The sequence below is a fragment of the Molossus molossus genome, unplaced genomic scaffold (genome assembly GCF_014108415.1).
Source record: "Molossus molossus isolate mMolMol1 unplaced genomic scaffold, mMolMol1.p scaffold_m16_p_2, whole genome shotgun sequence".
NCBI classification, from domain to species: Eukaryota; Metazoa; Chordata; class Mammalia; order Chiroptera; family Molossidae; genus Molossus; species Molossus molossus.
Window position 1 is genome coordinate 72,848,108 of NW_023425355.1, and position 12,723 is coordinate 72,860,830.

Sequence of the window (12,723 nt, forward strand, 5' to 3'; positions counted from 1 at the left end):
TGAACACACAACAACACAAAATCTGTGGGATACAGAGAAAGCAGTTCTGAGAGGGAAGTTCATAGCCCTACAGACCTACCTCGAGAAATAAGAAAAATTTCTAATAGACTATCTAACCTCACAACTTAAAGAACTAGAAAGCAAACAAAAAGAAAACCCTAGAGCCAGTAGAAGGAAGAAAATAGTGAAGGTCAGAGCAGAAATAAATGACATGGAGATCAAAAAAATAATTCAAAGGATCAATGAAACAAAGAGTTGGTTCTTTGAAAAGATAAACAATATTGATGTACTCATAGCTAGGCTCACACACAAAAAAAAAAAGAAAAAAGAAAAGAAAGAAAGAGAGAGAGAAAGAGAGAGGCCTTGGCCAGTTTGGCTCAGTGGGTAGAGCATTGGCCTGTGGTCCAGAGAGACACAAGTTTGGTTCCCACTAAGGGCGCGTACCTCTGTTACAGTTTGTCCCAGGCCCTGGTTGGTCATGTGGTTGGCAGAAACTTGATGTGTCCCTTTCAAGTTGATATTTCTCTCTCTCTCCCCCTCCCTCTTTCTTTTTCTCCCCCCCCCCTTTCTCTCTCTCCCTCTCTTCCTCTTTCTCCTTCCCATTCTATCTGAACAAAAAATGTCCTCAGATGAGGGCGAAAAAAAAAAGAGAGAGAGAGAGAGAACCAAAATACGCAAAATCAGAAGTGAAAGAGGAGAAATAATAACTGACACCACAGAAATACAAAGGATTATTAACAAATATTATGAACAATTATACAGCAACATATTGGACAATCTAAGTGAAATGAACAAATTTTTAGAAAAACATACTCTCCCAAAACTGAACCGGGAAGAAATAGAAAACGTAAACAGACCAATAACAACAAAAGACATTGAAGATATAACCAAGATTCCCCCAACACACAAAAGCCCAGGCCCAGACGGCTTCATGAGGGAGTTTTCATGAACATTCAAAGAAGAACTAATACCCATTCACTTCAAATTATTATAAAAAATTCAAGAAGAAGGAAGACTTTCAAACTCGTTTTATGAGGCCCACATAATTCTACTTACAAAACCAGGAAAAGATGCTAAAAGGAAAGAAAACTACAGACCGATATCCCTGATGAACATAGATGCTAAAATCTTGAACAAAATACTAGCAAATCAAATCCAGCAATACATCAAAAAAATTATTCAGCATGACCAAGTGGGATTCATCCCAGGGATGCAAGGCTGGTACAATATTTGCAAATCAATAAATGTGATACACCATATAAACAAAATGAAAGATAAAAATCATATGATCATATCAATAAACACTAAAGAAGCCTTTGACAAAATCCAGCACCCATTTCTGATAAAAACACTCAGCAATCTTGGAAAAGAGGGATTATATCTCGACATAATAAGGCCAAATATGAAAGACCTACAGCCAACATCATACTCAATGGGCAAAAATTTAAAGCATTTTTCTTAAGAGCAGGAACAAGACAAGGATGCCCACTTTCGCCACTCTTATTTAACATAGTACTGGGAGTCTTAGCCACAGCAATCAGTCAAGAAGAAAAAATGAAAGGGATTCAAATTGGAAAGGAGGAAGTGAAACTGTCATTATTTCCAGATGACATGATACGATACGTCGAAAACCCCAAAGACTCCATCAAAAACTTACTAGACTTAATGAATAAATTTGGCAAAGTAGCAGGATACAAAATTAAAAGTCAAGAAATCATCAATGAGGTATCACCTCACACCTGTCAGAATGACCACCATCAACAGATTATCAAACAACAAGAGTTGGCGAGGGTGTGGAGAAAAGGGGACTCTAATACACTGCTGGTGGTAATGCAGACTTGTGCAGCCACTATAAAAAACAATATGGTGTTATCTGAAAAAATTAGAAATTGAACTGCCATTTGACCCCGTGATCCCACTTCTAGGAATATACACTAAGAAGCCTGAAACACCAATCAAAAAGAATATATGTAAACCCATGTTCATAGCAATACTATTTACAATACCTAATATCTGGAAACAGCCCAAGTGTCCATCAGTAGACAAATGGATAAAAAAGCAGTGCTACATATACACAATGGAGTACTACGCAGCTGTAAGAAAAAAAAGATCTCTTATTCTTTGAGACAACATGGAGGGACCTGGAAAGTATTATCGTAAGTGAAACAAACCAAGCAGAAAAAGACAAATACCACATGATCTCACTTATATACAGAATATAATGAAAATAACAGCCTGAGGAATACGGTAGACCCAGAAATATGGAAGTAGGGTACAGAATGACAACCCTCAGAAGAGGGAATTGTAGGGGTGAGAAGAGATAAACCACAGAACTTATATGCATGTATGCATAACCAATGGACATGGACATCAAAGCCTGGGATGGGGCGGGGGGGATGGGGAGGAGGGTTCCAAGGGGGTAAAAAAGGAGAAACATCTGTAACAAAAATAAACTTAAAAAAAAAAAGAAATTGATGGCATTCTTATACACCAGTTATGAACTCACAGAAAGAGAAACTAAAAAACAATCCCATTTACCATCACAGCTAAAAAATTAAGATACCTAGGAATAAACTTAACCAAAGATATAAAGGACCTAGTCACACAAAACTACAGGTCATTGAAAAAAGATATAGAGGAAGATATAAAAAAGTGGAAGCATATACCTTGTTCATGAATTGGAAGAATTAACATCATTAAAATGTTTATACTACCCAAAGCAATCTATAGATTCAATGCAATACTCATCAAAATACCAATGACATACTTCACAGAACTAGAACAAATACTTCAAACGTTCATATGGAACCAAAAAACACCCCAAATAGCCACAGCAATCTTGAAAACGAAGAACAAAGTTGGAGGGATCACATTACCAGATTTCAGATTATACTACAAAGCGACTGTAATCAAACAGCCTGGTACTGGCACAAGAACAGGCACATAGATCAATGGAACAGAATAGAGAACCCAGAAATAGACCCAAGACAATATGCTCAATTAATATTTGACAAAGGTGGCAAGAGCATACAGTGGAGTAAAGACAGCCTCTTTAATAAATGGTGGGAAAATTGGGCAGCTACATGCAAAAAAAAATGAAACTAGACCATCAATTTACACCATACACAAGAATAAACTTAAAATGGATAAAAGACTTAAATGTGACTCATGAATCAATAAAAATCCTAAAAAAAATGTAGGCAACAAAATTTCAGACATCACACGCAGCAGAAATTTTACTGATACCACACCTAAGGCAACAGAAACAAAGGAGAACATGAACACATGGGACTACAACAAACTCAAAAGCTTCTGCATTAAAAGAAACAACCACAAAATGGAAAGGGAACCCACTGTATGGGAGAGCATAAATGCCAATGATATATCAGATAAGGGGTTAATTTCCAAAATATATAGAGTGCTCATACAACTCAAAATAAGGAAGACAAAGAACCCATTTAAAATATGGGCAGAGGAACACAATAGACACCTCTCCAAACAGGACATACAAATGGTAAGAGACATATGAAGAAATGCTAAACATCTAATCATCAGAGAGATGCAAATTAAAACAACAATGAGGTATCACCTCACACTTGTCAGAATGGCCGCCATCAACAATCATCAAACAAGTGTTGGGAAGTGTGTGGAGAAAAGGGGACTCTAGTACACTACTGGTAGGAATGCAGCCTAGTTCAGCCACTATGGAAAACATTATGGTGTTACCTCAAAAAATTAGAGATTGAACTGCCATTTGACCCAGTGATCCCACTTCTAGGAATATACCCTAAGAAGCCTGAAACACCAATCAGAAAGAATATATGTACCCCCATGTGCATAACAGCACTATTTACAATAGCTAAGATCTGGAAACAGCCCAAATATCTATCAGTAGATGAACGGATAAAATGCTGTGTTACCTATATACAATGGAGTAGTGTGCAGCTATAAGAAAGAAAGATCTTTTATCCTTTGAGACAACATGGAGGAACTTGAAAAGTATTGTCCTAACAATACTACAACAAGCCAAACAGAGAAAGACAAGTATCATATGATCTCACTTATTTGTAGAATCTAATGAACATAACAGTCTGAGGAATGGGGTAGTCCCAGAGATGTGGAAGTGGGGAACTGACTGACAATCCCCAGAAGAGGCAGTGGTGGGGGAGACCCTCCCATGTATGTATGTATGAACAATGGACATGGACATCAAAGCTGTGGACAGGGAGGGGAGGAAGTAAGGGGGAATCAGTGGGGGGAAAGGGAGAAACATCTGTAACAAAAATAAATTTTTAATTAAAAATAAAGTAAAATATAATAAAAATAAAAATTTTCAAAGTTTTTTAAAAAAAGACACTACAAAGAAACCAAATTATAGGCCAATATCACTAAAGAATATAGATGCTAAAATACTCAACAAAATATTATCAAACTGAATCCATCAGTACGTTAAAAAAAAACCATAGAGCATGATCTAGTGTGATTTATTCCTGGAATGCAAGATCGATACAATATCAGCAAGTCAATTAATGTGATACACCAAATAAATACAAGGAAGTAAAAAAATCCTATGATCATATCAATAGATGCAGAAAAATATTTGAGAAATTCCAATACCCATTAATGATTTAAACTTTCAGCAAGGTGGTAATTTAAGCCATATCTCAACATAATAAAGGATATATATGACAACCCCACAGCTAAAATAATACTCAATGAAGGAAAACTAAAAAAGTTCCTTTATGATCAGGAATGGCTTTTTTCACCATTCTTGTTCAACATAGTACTGGAATCCCTAGCCACAGTAAACAGACAAGACTAAGAAATAAGAGATAGCCATTTTTGAAAGGAAGAAGTTAAACTGTCATTATTTGCAGGTGAGATGATATTGTATATAGACAATCCTAAAGACTCCACCAAAAAACAATTGGAACTGATAAATAAATTCAGTAAAGAACAGGATACAAAATAAATCTCTAGAAATTGGTTCCATTTTTATACACCAATAATAAACCATTTTAAGGGAAATTAAAAAAAAATAATTTACAATGGATTTTAAAATACCTAGAAATAAATTTAAGCAAGGAGGTAAAAGATCTGTACTGAAAAAAGAAATTGAAGAACACACAAATAAATTAAAGCACCTACCACACTAATGGATAAAAACTAACATCATTAAAATATCCATACTACCCAAAGCAACCTATTGACTCAACACAATTTCTATCAAAATACCAATGACATATTTCACAGAACTGGAACAAAATAATTCAAAAATTTCTATGGAACAACGAAAGACCCCGGATGGCTACAGCAATCTTGATAGAAAAAGAACAGAGTTGGAGGTTGCATGCTACCTGATATGAAACTATACTCTAAGGATATACTAATCAAAAGACTAAAATATAAGACTCAAAACCATAAAACTCCTAAAGGAGAACATAGGCAGTAAAATCCCTGACATTTCTCTTAGGAACATTTTTCCTGATATATCTCCTCAGGCAAAAAAAAAAAAAAAAAGAACAGAATAATAATGTAATTAATATAGTCAGTACTTTGCTAACTATGTTCGGTGCCAGGTGGGTACTTAAAATATCAAGGTGAACACTTTGTAAAGCATATGATTGTCTTATAAGTATGCTGTACACCTGAAACTAATATAAAATAATATTGAATGTAAATTTTAACTGAAAATGTTTTTCAAAAGTTAAATAAAATAAAATTGTTCCAAAAAATTCTTTATAGCCTCCAATTAGGCATTTCATGACTTACTGTTCAATTTACAGTCCACCACTCTTGTCTTAGCTCTTTAAATTGGACCCCACTTTTGTGGTTCATCAAATGCACCAAGTCTTATTCCATTTGCACTTCCTCTTCCTCTTCTTTTTTTAAATTTAAACTTTATTTTTCAGTTACAGCTTACATTAAACATTATTTTGTATTAGTTTCAGGTTTACAACATAGTGATTAGGCAATCATGTACTTTACAAAGTATTTCCAAGTTATTTCTAGTACCCATCTTGCACCATTCATAATTAGCACATTATTATTGACTATACTCCCTATGCTGTATTTTACATCCATGACTGTTCTGTAACTATCGATTTGTACTTCTTAATCTCTTCATCTTTTTCACCCAGTCACCCAACCATGCTCCCCTCTGGCAACCATCAGTCTATTCTCAGAATCTATGAGTTTGCTTCTGTTTTGTTCTTTCTTTTATATTGTTCTTTAGACTCTATATATAAGTGAAAATATATGGTATATGTCTCTATCTGAATGACTTATTTAACTTAGCATAATACCCTTTAGGACTCAGCGGTTCTCAACCTGTAGGTTGTGACCCCTTTGGAGGTCAAATGACCCTTTCTCAGGGGTCGTCTAAGACACAACTGTAGCAAAATTACAGTTATGAAGTAGCAACAAAACTAATTTTATGATTGGGGGATCACGACAATATGAGGAACTGTATTAAAGGGTCAAGGCAATAGGAGAACCACCTAAAGTTTGGGTCCATCCATTATGTTGCAAATGATAACATTTTTTCTTTTCTATGCTGAGTAATATTCTATTGTATCTATGTAACACAGCTATTTTATTTTCTGATCTATTGATGGACACTTGGGTTGCTTTCATAGCCTAGCTATTGTAAAGAACACAGCAATGAACATAGGGGAGCATATATTTTTTTGAATTAGTGTTTGTGGTTTTTTAAATATATACCCATAAGTAAAATCACTGGGTAATAAGGCAGCTTAATTTTTAATTTTTGTAGGAACCTCCATAGTGGCTGCACCAATCTGCTTCCCCTTTCTCTACTTCATTACCAACACTTCTTGCTTGTTGATTTATTACTAATAGCCATTCTGACAGGAGTGCTGTAATATGTCATTGTACATTTATATGTATCTCTTTGATGATTAGAGACATTGAGCATCTTTTCATATGTCTATTGGCCATCTGTATGTCATCTTTAGAGAAGTGTCCATTCAGAACCTCTTCCCACTTTTTAAAAATCTTTATTGTTGAATGTAGAATGTATTACAGATGTTCCTCATTTTCCCCCCATTGACTCCCTCCTCCCCACTCCCGCCCCCCCCCCCCCCCCGCCTGCCTTTTCCCACACTATTGTCTGTGTCCATTGGTTATGCATATAAGTTCTTTGGTTTATTTCTTCCCACGCCCCAACCCCTTTCCCTTTGAGGTTTGTCAGTCTAGCAATGAATTTGTACTTCTTAGTCCCTTCACCTTTTTCACCCATTCCTCCAACCCCCCTCCCATCTGGCAACCAACAAAATGTTCTCTGTACCTATGAGAATGTTTCTGTTCTACCTGTTCATTTTGTTTTCAGATTCCATTGTTGATAGATATGTTTTTTGTTTGTTCATATATTTTATCTTTTTCTTCAAAAAGACCCTTCATCATTTCATATAATAATGGTTTGGTGGTGATGAACTCCTTTAACTTTTTTTTTGTCTGGGAAACTCTTTATATGGCCATCGATTCTAAATGACAGCTTTGTAGGATAGAGTAATCTTGGTTGTAGGTTCTTGGTTTTCATCACTCTGAATAATTTCTTGCCACTCTCTTCTGGCCTTCAAAGTTTCTTTTGAGAAATCTGCTGACAGCCTTATGAGAACTCCCTTGTAGGTAACTAGCTGCCTTTCTCCTGCTGCTTTTAAGATTCTCTCTTTGTCTTGAACCTTTTGCATTTTGATGATGATGTGTCTCGGTGTGGGCCTCTTGGGGTTCATCTTATTTGGGACTCTCTGTGCTTCCTGGACTTGTATGTCTGTTTCCTTCATCAAGTTAGGAAAGTTTTCTGCCATTATTGTTTCAAACAGGTTTTTAACTGATTTCTTGTTCTCGCTCTTCTCCTTCTGGCACCCCCAAGATGTGAATGTCGGCACGCTTGAAGTTGTCCCAGAGGTTCCTTACACTATCCTCATTTTTTTGGATTCTTTTTTCTTTTTGCTGTTCTGATTAGGCGTTTTTTGCTTCCTTATATTCCAAATCGATGGTTTGCTTCTTGGATTTACATACTCTACTATTGAATCTGTGTAAATTATTCTTTATTTCAGTTAATGCCTCCTTCATTTCTGACTGTGCATCCATCATTTCTGACTGGTCCTTTTTTTATGCTCTTGAGGCCCTCCCTAAGTTCACTGAGGTTCTCACTAAGTTCATTGAGCATCCTTATAAGCAGTATTTTGAACTCAGCATCTGTTAGGTTGCTTGTCTCCATTTCGCTTAGTTCTTGTCTTGGGGTTTTGTTCTGTTCTTTCATTTGGGACCTGTTTCTTTGTCTCATTTTGGCTGCCTCCCTGTGTTTGTTTCTGTGTATTACTTAATGAGCAGTATGGGGCTAGCTGAGAGCAGATGCTGCTTGTTTGAAAGAATTTAGGAAAAACCTAAAGCAGGATCCAAGACCGACCAATCCTATGGTTAAGCAAGTGGCAACAGCTTGGGTGGGCCTGAAAGTTGGGTGGGGCAGGGCGGGGCCTCAGGGAGTCACCAGGGCGGGGCTACCAGCATGAGCCTGGTTGCTGGAGTCCCAGATATGGCGGCTGTCTGCTGCCCCAGGGAAGGGCTCACCAAAGGAACAAAGGCCTCTGACAGCACATTTGTCCAGGAGAAAGCCCCCTCTCCAGCCCTCGCTCCAGTGCCAAACAGTTCAGTTCTTCCCTGTATGTCTCTGGTGCCCCTGGAGCTGCCTCTCCTCCAAGCTTAGAGGGAGTGAGTCCGATAAGTTTGTGTGCAGGCCCTTTAAGAGGAGCTGCCTGGGGTTCCAGCCGCCTCAGCATCCTTGAGCCTCAGTTCCTGTTGGTTTTTCCAGACAGAAGTTATGGGGCCTTCTCTTCCTGGCACTAGAACCCTGAGCGGGGCACCTGGTGTGGGATGGGGACCCCTCAGTCCTCAGGAAGGACGTTCCCAGCCGAAGTGTCCCCCTGAATTTTATCTGCCACTCGTGGGTATGGGACCAGCCCGTCGTGCTGCCGCCGCCACCCCTCGCGCCTCCACCCCTCCTACCAGTCTGGATATAGCTGCTTCTTTAATTCCGTAGTTGTAGGACTTCCATTCAGCTTGATTTCAGGCAGTTTTGAATGATGGTTGTTCTGTAGTTTAGTTGTAACTTTCATGTGGTTGTGGGAGGACGCGATACCACGTTTACCTACACCGCCATCTTGACTGGAAGTCTCAAGTTTTTCCCCACTTTTGAATTGGATTGGTTGTTGTTTTTGTGTTGAGTTGTATGAGTTCTTTATAGATTTTGGATATCAGCCCTTTATTGCATGTATCATAGTAAAAACAAAGAAACAAAAAAAACAAAAAACAAACAAAAATTACCATTCAGTAGGTTTTGTTTTCATTTTGTTGATGGTTTACTTTGCTGTGCAAAACCTATTTAGTTTGATGAATTCCATTTGTTTATTTTTTCTTTTCTTTCTCTTGGCTGAGGAGATATATAAAAAAAATGTTGCTAAAAGAAATGTCAGAGGTTTTATTGCGTATGAGTTCTTTTAGCAGTTTTATGGTTTCAAGTCATATTTTAGTCTTTAATCCATTTTGAATTTATTCTTGTATATTGTGTCAGAAGGTAGTCTAGTTTCATTTTTTGTCTGTGTCTGTCCAATTGTCCCAACCCAGGTTTTTGGAGAGATTGTCTTTACCCTACTGTTTGGTTTTACCTTCTATATATATTAATTGACCATATAGGCATGAATTTATTTCTGGGCTTTATTCTGTGCATTGATCTATGTGTCTGTTTCCATACTGTTTTAATTAGCATAGCCTTAGAGTATAGTTTGATATTTGTAGCATGACATCTTGAACTTTTTTTTTTTTTCCTCAAGATTGCTGTGGCCATTCAGGGCCTTTTTTAGTCCTATACAAATTTTTGGATCATTTGTTCCAATACTGTCAAACTTGTCATTGGTATTTTGATAGGAATTGTGTTGAATCTATAGCTTGCTTTGGGTAGTATGGACATTTAAATTATGTCAATTCTTCTTATTCATGAGTATAGTATAATGCTGTAATTTATTTGTAGCATCTTTAATTTCTTTCTTCAGTGTCCTATTATTTTCTGAATACGGACCTCTTACCTCCTTGCTTAAATTTATTTCTAGGTATTTGTTTGATGAGTTTGTAAATGGAATTGTTTTTTTTTAGTTTCTCTTTTCAATAGTTCATTATTGATGTACAAAAATGCAAGCTCTTCTTCTTAAGATCTTTTGCCACTCTTACTCTTTGTCTCCTCATTTTATTCACTCTAGACAAGGTTTACTCAGCTCTCCAGTGCCCTGCTTTTTGTCTGTAACACTTAGCACAACTATAACTAAATGATTTTTCATGCCATCGATTGTTTAATATTTGCTTCCTTAACTAGATTATAAGTTCTAGGAAGACAGAGACTGTGTCTATATCGTTGTCGTTTTATCCTTGGCAACTTTATGCTACCTGGAACATATAATATGCTAACTCAGGGTTGGTTGAATTAATTAAGGAAATAAAGAACATAACATAGTGTATTGTAAAACGGGCACACTGATGTGGACTTCACAGAGTTATTGAGAGTATTACATCAAAGAGGATACGCATACATGCCTTGCATATAGCAGGTACTCAGCAGATGTTCCACAGAGCACCTAAACTATTTATGGATTTGTTGAGATATTTTTTAGGGTGTATTAGAGTGGAGAAGAATGAGGAACTACCATATTAGACATCTAAATATAATTTTATATTATAAACTGTGGGTTACCAAGATTTGTTCTACAGTCATGGCATGTACATAAAAGCCTCTGACAATAGAGGCTTCTATTTAAACATAAACTCCTGCCCAGGCCAGTTTGGCTCAGTGGTTGAGCATCGTCCTGCTGACTAGAGAGTTCAGGGTTTGGTTCCTGCTAGGGGCACATACCACTAAATAAATAAATAAATAAATAAATAAATAAATAAATAAATAAATAATAAGCATAAACTCCTCTTTTCATTTTCCTGGTTCAGATAGTTTAATTAAGGATCACAGGAGCAGGCATTATGTCTGTTGGCTCTTTCATGATTGAAATATAGTTTGGGCCTGGCTGGTATGTCTCAGTGGTTGGGTGTCAACTCATGCACCAAGAAGTCACCGATTTGATTCCTGGACAGGGTGCATGACAGGATTGTGGGCTTGATCCCCAGTAGAGGGCATGCAGGAGGAAGTCGATAGATTTTAATGTTTCTATCTCTTTCTCCCTCTCCCTTTCTCTCTCTCAAAAAAAAAAATTAAGAAAGAAATGTATATTGGAAGAGCAATATTTTACTATGTGAGTTGACAGAATTTTTCAAAAATCAGAGGCCTAATAGTAATAAGGAAAGAATCTAATTTCTTAAAAGATGTGGTAGGAATCTTAGAGAAGTAGGTGGAAAACTTGTAAAAACTGGTTTCTGCTTAGCCTTCATATTATTGGAGTCTAATGGGATCTGTAAAAACTCTAACAGAGAAGGTTTGGGGGAGTCACAGTGGAATATGACTGATTCGAAAGCATCTGTGAGAAGCCCCAAATCAAAGTTTGCAGTTGCCTGAGCTTTGAATCCCTCGCTCCAGTTGTCCAGTGATGCCACACTGGTGGCTTTGGTTTCAAGGTCATTATTTTTTAAACAATAATGTTTACTTTGTGAGTGCAATTTCCAGATGCAAAAGCTCTTCTGCCCTCCTCTGATTCCTTCTGTTAAAGAATGTGTGAATTCACATGCATCCTGTCCTAACTGTGCTGGAAAATATTCCAATAAGGAGACATTGTTTTACATCTTGGATATTTGAGAGAATAATAAACCGAGACCATAAAACTAATTCTCATAGCAATAAGGCATTTTCTCTGAGTATGAAAATTGCCCAAGTATCTTAGGTTATCATCTACTTTACTCCTCGTTTTGTTTCTCTGACCAGATTGGGCTAAAAGTAAAACAGGAGGTGAAAGCACTTACTTCTGTTTGTTAATTTTTCTGCTTTTATCTTTTTATAGCAGTCCTCTTTTTCCCTCTTTTTTTTTTTTTTTTGCCTCAATAGAAGAACAAAAGTTTTGTCAGCACTCCTGTTTCTTTTGTTATTTTCTTTTTCTCAGAAGTCTTTTTCTGCTTTTATCCTAATCCCAGTCATGCATGAGAGAACAGTTGTGCTCTGTTGTTAGGCTGTTATGCTAGTTTTGAATCAGTGGGACTCCCTCTTTGTTTTCTTTATTTTCTGAACAGAGAAAGGTAAAAGAGTAGGAATAGGGATTGGAACTCTTAAAAAAAGAAACCTATATTTATTAAGATTTAATTCATTTTCTTGGCCATGTTGGTAATAATTAAGGAGTTACAGTGAATAGAACTAAGATGTCAGTTTCCCTACCTAGAACATTTTAACTGATATCTCTGAAAATAATTTATTTAACCACATGCTACCAATTTCCACGATTCTTAGAATCTGATAAATGGTTGAATGTATGTGTGATTCTTTCCTACTTGGGTCTGAGACTTTGCAGAAGTTGCTTTATGATTCAAACACCACCTACTTGAAGTGATGCCTGCATGGGGTTTAGAATGGACTTAATGATAAGATCATTTTAAATTCACGTAGATTTGGCTGTTACCAGAGCACCAATGATGCATGGATATGTTTATATATTTAAATTTTTATTTTTGTGATTTTTAAAAAGCATTCAGAAGTGAGACTTGAATTTAGGATGAACACAA